This window comes from Mycteria americana, chromosome 4 (genome assembly GCF_035582795.1).
Source record: "Mycteria americana isolate JAX WOST 10 ecotype Jacksonville Zoo and Gardens chromosome 4, USCA_MyAme_1.0, whole genome shotgun sequence".
Taxonomy (NCBI): Eukaryota; Metazoa; Chordata; class Aves; order Ciconiiformes; family Ciconiidae; genus Mycteria; species Mycteria americana.
This window is the reverse complement of record NC_134368.1, coordinates 21,629,885-21,638,189: the sequence shown is the minus strand read 5'-3', so window position 1 is coordinate 21,638,189 and position 8,305 is coordinate 21,629,885. Positions and strand designations below refer to the sequence as shown.

Below are 8,305 nucleotides of genomic sequence, written 5' to 3'. Positions count from 1 at the left end.
TTATAGTTGAGTGCCCAAATAACGTTCTCTGTACAATTCATTATTGTATAATCTTTTTTGAAAAGAAGCAGCTCTCTAATTTTTTCTCTCATCAGTTGCACTGAAAACAGCATTCCAGTGTCGATGCTTAAGAATCAAGTCTTTTATCCCACAACTTTGACGACAACACTACTGTAGAAAAATAAATTGACAGCACATTTAAGAAAACTGAACTGTACAACAAAGCCAACTCGTAAACAAAAATTAGACTCACTTTTTTCTGAACCCTTGTATTTTTCTGCAGTATTACTTGTAGGGTTTCATATGCGTTACTTAGCATGGAAAATAAAAAAAAATATTGCAAACAACTGAACTATAGGTGAAGCTTGAGCCAGAGACAATAAAATGAGTTCTTATTGTAGCTGAACCGGCAAAGTAGGCCCTTCAGCTCTGAGAGCTGAAAACGTACCCTCAAGTGTACCGTGACATACTTGAACCAGCATAAAATGGAACTGCCACTAAAAATATGGATCTCACCCTTGATACAATTTATACTTCTCTTTCCCACCTTCATCTCTTGCCTATGTGGTCCCTTCCCACACAAACAACAGCTTTAGCCAAGCTTCTTCCTTGATCGTGTTCACCATGAGGCCTCCCAAGCAAGTGCAACAGGGATAAAGGATGAAGCAGAACTGGGAATGAATGAGCAGCTGGAGACAGACAGAACAAGATTTTTTTATTCCAATGGCAATGCCAGTTTAAGCAGGATAACAGCATTTGCTGCTACCTGGTAGTTTCTCCAGATAAGGTCACCAGAAGCTGCAAATTTCCCTATAAATTTGGGCTGTGGGGAGACCTATTTTTTATGTCAATTGTCCCTCTGCGTTTTCAGTACAACAGAAAGGAAGCATATTTGGACCATCCTGAGAAAACCCATTTTCCTGAACCGTAGCAGATGGCCAGGAACTCTTTAGTAGGTGCTCGGCATCCCCCAGGCCCAGGCTGTATTACACCAGAGGTAACCTGTCTGGCACATACGACAGCCGCGTGTGATGTGCAGCATAACACTGGATCTCACTCTCCCATCAGAATTTAGAAGATTCACATACCTATTATTTCTCCAGCTCTTGGGGGAGGGAGTTACATCCTCAGTTGAAAAAAACAGACTATTTTATTGACTAAACAGTATCGTTCCTCTAAAAAACCACACACAGGACATAAACGCAGATGAAGTGTTAAGTAATTTCCAATAGTTTGAAATACTTATATTCATACCATACTTGTACACTTTTTTCATCGGAATACATTTTGCACTCATTAACTAAGATGCTATTCCATTTAAGTCAATTGGGGCTTCTCTGGTGTATCTTAGAACAGAACTGGAGCCAAGATATGTATCTTACTCAGTTCATTAGACTCTCCAATGCTGTAGATTAAATAAGCAAGTATGTCACTAAATCTGTTCAGCATTAAAATGATACAAAATGTATTTTTCTTCTTCCAACTAAATAGTTTTCTTCAAATCTGAACCAGATGGAAACACAGTGAGTTATCTGAGATGAGCTCATCTGGACTTCTGAGTGGAATGTCCGACATTTGGTCACACATCTTGAGATGTGAGTTAGGGTCTGAATGGGGAAATTTTTATCATCTTATGTTTACTCTTGCAGATAGGCTCATTAGCTTCAATGGACGACAAGTAAGATAAATGATATGCACGCACAGAGCAAGACCATGCAGGATACGTTTCTGTATAAAATATCTCAAATGTAGTTCGCATTCCCAAAGACAGTTGTCCCCCAAAAGTCCAGCAAACACAGTAAGTGGAAACTCAGCATCAAAATTAGTTAAGAAATCTGGAGCAGCTCTTTTTTTCTATGTCTTCCATTAAACCTGCTTTTGCTATGTTAGTCTGGGAGATTCATATTTCGGGGGGCACACTGACTTGTAAGTCTTTTAGGGAACCAAGCATACTGTTGCCATTTGGCTAATTAAAAAAAGCAGGCATCTAAATTATTCCTTTTTATAGTTACAGAAAAATTATGAGAGGAATTTACAAATATAAAGTGGCAGATATTAAATCCCCTTGTTTACAGGATTAAAAACAAATGGTTCCAATGAGAACTCGCTCCCACATGGCAATGCTACCAGGAACGACATACATTTCAGCTGTAGAGTCATTTTCTGTTGTCAGGTACACTGAATGCTGCAGTGAAACCGCTCTTGTGTTGAAGAAGTACCTGTCCTTTATTAGCCCAATCAGGCTAATCTTGCCTCACTGAATTCAGGGCAGCTTTGCCATTGCCTTCACTGACACTAGAATTTTACCTTTAGTCAAAAGCCTGAACGTGAAATGTGTTGAGCTCCCACATCTTCAGCAAAGTAAATGAGACCTGAAAGTACTTAGTACCTTCTCTACATTATGCACATCTGATTTTTAGACAGTCTGGTGACGGCTGCTTCAGGCTAATTTACCAGGCTTCCTGATCAGATAAATTAGCATAGGTGGAACTCCTCTCTGTGAGAATTAAGCTGCTTCTAATATTGAGACTGAACAGGTTTGGTTCTTTACCCTGCATTGAACTGGGGCCAGCATACTTTTAATGTGCGACTCTCCTGACTCCCATGAGCAAGTTGGAAGAGTCTACTCTGTGGCAATGAAGAACAGAAAATCTGTATATCTGAGACAGAATTAGCACCCATCTGCCTGAAAGTTTCTCCAAACTCTACCATAGGTTTTTGTTGTTGGGTTTTTTGCAGGGTTTTTTGTGTTTTTTTTGTTTGGTTGGTTGGTTTGGTTGGTTGGTTTTCTAAACACTTCCTATCACAGCCCTAGAATAAAGGACTCAGTCAGGACATCACAGGACATCAGACATCACAGAAATTCAAACAAAAATATTTCTAATCAGAATGGCCTGACTTTATTCCTCCTATGACTCCACTGCAGTTCAAGAAGTTTTTTGTATTTATTCTTTCCCTCTTTTGGAAGGAAGACAGTGAAAATAGCTGCATTTAAACAAACTTCAGGCTTGTAAGACAGCTTTCTATGCTGAAGAATTCAGAGTTTTTGTGGTTTGTTTTTTTAATCAAAATCAGAGACATGAGATCTGATTTGTATGGGTTAAATTCCGATTTCTTCCTCTTGCCTAATGTTTCTTCCTGGCTGGCCCTGCATCTTCAGCCATGTGTAGCCAAGAGGAATCACCAGGCATGGGGACGTTAGTGGAATTTAAACTGACTAAATCTGGGCCTTGGTGCCTTCATTTTGTGACTTTCTTTTTTGATATCCTTGAAATGCTTAACAGAGGCTTAGGAATTCATGGACCGAGATCTAGATTATTACTTGAACAGCAAAAGATGAAACAGAATATTCTGAAACATAAATGAATTTGCACATGGACTCAAAGCTGAATTTGTCCAGCAGAAATTTCTTTGTAGGACTTAATGGACACCAGAAAGAATGAAAAATAGTGGGATTAAAAAAAAAGAAAGAAAAAAAAGAATCATACTTACTGGAGCTGTGGACATTCTCAGGATAATTAGTTACATATGTTTTGGTTGTGCCCTAGGGTAAAATAAGTTCTGGGATGAGGTAATAAATAAATTAAATGTGGTTTTGGAAATAGTTATCCCTAACTACCCAAAATGTCCACCGCTAGAAGAATTTGGATGAAGCCGACTTTGGAAGTCTGAAAGGACCACAGACACAACTTTTATAAGAGCAACAATACTGCAAAGACACCACAAAACCTGAAGTCAGCACAATCTTGAATGCTGCCGATTGATGCACTGAGCTAATCTAATTGATACATTTTGAAAAGATTTGTTTGAATAAGCTAGGTAATTTGGAAATGAGCTATATAATAATTTACCCCCACATAAAGTCATCAATTATTATAGCACCAACTGAAATACTAGCTGCATCTTTTGTACACATGGATGAATTCTATAAATACCGAATTGCTTTACACTGCCACCACACCTTTTTTTTTCTTTTTCACTTTTTAGAGTGGAAAATGTAAATACAGCTTAGCTTCACTTATCATGTCATATGTTCGTTTACTACTATTATTCAGTCTTGCTTGCAGTACCTCTAGAGCAAACTTTTTTAACCGTTATGGGTCAGATCCAGGTTAGATCCAGATCTTGTCCTGCCCCTGTGATGAAATACAGAACCTGCTTGACCCAGCCACTCTGACAAGACAGATTTTAAGTCCTTGACTAATCACTAGGCTTGTACTTAGGGCTAATTTCCATTTTCAGTGGAAAAGACGGCTTTCAAGGATTTGACAACATGCTGGGGTTTTATTTGGTCTTGTAGGGGTAAGGAGCTATCAGTAAATTTACCCAAGTCTCCTGAGGTTTTGGTAAAGTGCATAATTTCCTTCTCACAACATGGCTGATTAGCCTCACAACTTGTTCATTGAATTTTCCGGAGGGCTTCATAGAAATCTAACCATTTTAATCATATTCTTGGGTTGGACAACAAAATATTAATATTTAGTCTACAGGATCTAACTAATTTCTACATGTCCTTGCTATAAAGTCAGCTATTCAGTTGTTTGACTCCATTTTAGCTCTTCTTATTCCTCCTCCATTAGATGCAGGATGATTCTGGGCTGGCAGCTCCATAAGAAGAGCCTCCAAAGTAAGAAGGACTCTCCCAGTGGGAAATAGGAATCAGCAAGTCCTGAATCTGGTGTATGTTCCCAATACCTCTAGCATTTTATTAAACAAACGGACAAATCAAGGCCAGGCCAGCTTACCACTCCTGCCCCTTTGTGCCAGTTTAAGCCTCTGCCCAGTCAGAGGTAATGGAAAATTCAAATTACTCCAACATCCAAAGGATTGTACTCAAGGACTAGACTTTAGTCTCTTCTTAGTCAGGAGTTCCCTAGTCTTTGGATTCTTCCATCAGTAAATTTTAAGAACTTAGCGAAAAGATAACAACAAAAATTAACTTACAATTCTGTCTTGCTGTTCTCCCACTTTCTCCATTTAGAATAAAAATGTAGACATTTTTCATTTCGCTTTTTAACTTTGAACAAAATAAAGGGATGCTAGCATTTCACACCTTTAAACCATTCTCAAGTGCTAAGGAGTAAAGGGAGAACCCAGAAATCCCCTGTTTAAAAAAAAATAAAATTTAAATTCTGGAACTTTATAAACTGCTTTTTCTCATCCTGAAAAATTCAAAACAACTACAAGACTGTTAAAAAAAAACCCAACAAAACATTTTCTTAAAGGAATTATTTCCAGAAAGGTATTGGAATCTTCCAGCTAGCCCTGTCAGCACATAAGTCTTCAGATTGCCACTGCCTTACCTCCTACATCCAGATGTTCCTTCTTTCCCCATTATGCTGGTCTAAATAATCTGCTCAGTCCTTGCTCTCTAAGACACAGCCATGTGTCTTGTTCTTAGAAATCCACAGGTGAAATTATGCACAACCACCAATTGCCCATCACAAGAAGCAAGAGGAAAACATCAGTTCCATTTCTGCTGACATATATTTATTTTTTTAAAAGAAAGTTAAGAACGTGCTAAATTTACCAATTTTTCTATACCTGATAAATACCTGAAAACAATTCAGTTTCATCACTGGACAGCAATGGATCTAGTCTTTTAATCTATCTTATGCCTTAGGTGACTACCAGCAGAAGAATTTTTCAGATGGACGATAGCGAGGTCTTCAGTCCCCTGCCAGTCACTTGCATTAGAGAATGCAAGTCACTTGCATTAGAGAAGCAGCTCTGAACACCTACCCCGTGAAGTTAGCAGAAATTTACTCTCATTTCAGCATCTGTATATACCTATACAAGGCCAGTAACAGAATCCAGCTGAAATATTTTATGCCACAGTCAGGTCCTCACTCATCTGGGTAACTCACATGAAAGCTGGAACCTCTCTTCTCTTTAAGTAAACAGAGATGTCTAAGAAATGAAAGAAGTACCCAAGCAACATCAGAAATTAGGTATTTAAGTGAATTCTTGAAGGCAAGAAGTAACTCTACAGGCAACAGATATCATGGAAATGCTCAGAACAAATTCAGGGCCATCAAAGTAACAAAAGAAGAGATGATTATTGCTGTGCAATACTAGCAGAGGTAGGCTGATTAGAGACGAAAGACCTGTGTTTCAAATAAGGAGCTTAATCAATCTTTGTTTGGCTAGTTACCTCATCTGAAAACTGTTTCAGCTGTGGTAGGATTTCACTTCAGACTGACTAACTCTAACCACAGCTTCTCCCCTCTTCCTGTCATGAAATCAAACACTACAATTTTACCTTGCATTATTTACCACGGTTAGTCAAACCTCATGAACACACGCCCAAAAGAGGAGAAAGAGAAGATGGGATTTGTGGATAGCTGATAAGAACATATTTCTGATGCTGATTATCAACAAGTGATAGGAACACCCTCATAGATTAGGAATCCAGTGTTGAATTGTTTCTTACCAACATGTTTTTCTAGAACCTCCTTAAGAATACAGGTTACAGCTGGGAAATATTTTTCACATTATTAAAATTATTATTGTTGTTGTTATTGTTATTATTATTATTACCAAAGCTACCAACACAAATCTGATAGTTTGCATGTTCTAGTTTCAATTCCCTTGTGCCTGTGTAGCAAACACTTTATTGGTCAGCTGTCTAGCAGAGCTTGGAAGGACCAGGAACTCCCCCAGCACTGGTCCCCTATTCCTATATATTCAGGTACCCAGAGTAGGTAAGCAGGTAACTAATGAATCAAAGCGGAAGAAATTGTCCACTTAACATCACTCAGATTGGACGCCTCACTGCTGAGTTCCTCAGCTTTTTTTCCTAGATGTGAAATTATTTGGGGTGACTAATGGATTTTAAAGATCTGTATGAATATTCACTTTGGGCATGCAAGCTACTACAGGATGGTTGTGCAAGCACCTTAAACCTAATTTACATGGACCATCATCTTACTGTAGCGAATAACAGGTGAGTGTATATTAACACAGCCAGAGCTTCTGAAGAAAAAGTTGTGTTCATTTTCTTTTAGGAAGGTTCCCTTCAGAAGATCTTCTGATGCTTTTGTCCAGAATCAGGCTTACAGTAATATCCATACCTAAATCCACATCCCACTAAATACCTTCAGAATGACCTTTACGTGAAGGCAGTATTAAGAAATTCATCATGCTTAAAGGAGAACAAGGACTGCAGTTACCTCAGAAGGCTACAGATCAGTGGGTGTGCATGAAAGTAATCTGGGAAGTGCTGCTGGTTGCCTGTCCTGTTCCTGTACTCTGGGTTCCCAGAGTGCCTGAAGTTGACCACTGTTCCTAGTGGATTTTCCTCCAAAAGTACTGGGCCTTAGCCAGTCCCTAACAAAGCTGAACACCCTCTCCCCACAACCTCCCAGTAAAGTATATAAGCAAAACAAAAACTGGGGAGAAAACAGGCAATGATGGGAGAAACAGGCATGACTGATGAGAGAATGAAAATAGGCTCAAGTCCCTGGGACTTGAAAATAGGCTCAAACCCCATCAGGCATCCCCTCCTGAGGTTGTCACAGAGCAGCTGAAGCACAGCAGAGGAAACTGATGGGGAGGTGTCCTACAACCCGGTAGGTCTTGGGTTGAGGCATATAAATAAAAAGGCAAGGGGAAAACTGAAACCAAAACCCGATTAAGAGGTTTTGGAGGAGCCTTAAGAGGGACTGCCACGAGGTGAACTCAATATGCTTGTACATTGTGCTCTTCCAGTTGCCACATAAAGGACGTGTCAAGGGACCTGCACAAGTTGCAAAGTAGCCCATGAACTTATTATATGAGCACTTCCACATAATATCAATCATACAGACTAAATCTAAAAACGTTGTATGAGCAACTATATTTTCTCAACTGAATTTAGCAATGCATTCTGTCCAAAGCCATTGAAAATCATCTTTTAACAGCAGTCACGGTCTATGTTCTATCAGCCTATTTCTGAAACACATTCAAGGGTGTTACAGAAATATGAGGAGGTATTGTGGGTTAAGATAATCTGGACTCTGGGCATACGTGGGCAGTCACAAAACACACATTAGACATAGTTGGTGACTAGAGTAGGTTAGAGTTAAGCAGTTTTCTACAGGATTGCACTTTACAATGGTAGGAGGGAAATAATCTTAATCACATAAGTAGAACAAGTACCATTCATTCACTTCTTGCCATAATGGTATGTCAATGCTTGTAGACCTTGCTCCAAAATCCTGTGTTCTGAGCAGCAGCACTTTGCAGTAACATGACTGGTAGAACTTAAGTAAATTAGGATACATAACTACTAGATATAGGGCTATGCATTGCATCATTCTTAATA

General features: G+C 39.0%; 1 long non-coding RNA gene across 1 annotated transcript; it reads right to left on the bottom strand.

Annotated features, from left to right (window-relative positions):
* Positions 1 to 553: 553 nt before the first annotated feature.
* Positions 554 to 5,390, bottom strand: LOC142408989 (uncharacterized). Its single transcript, XR_012775482.1, has 3 exons — positions 5,304 to 5,390; positions 3,493 to 3,544; positions 554 to 689 (listed from the first exon to the last, which is right to left on the bottom strand). It is a non-coding gene; the product is annotated as an uncharacterized LOC142408989 (long non-coding RNA).
* Between the last annotated feature and the right edge of the window lie 2,915 nt (positions 5,391 to 8,305).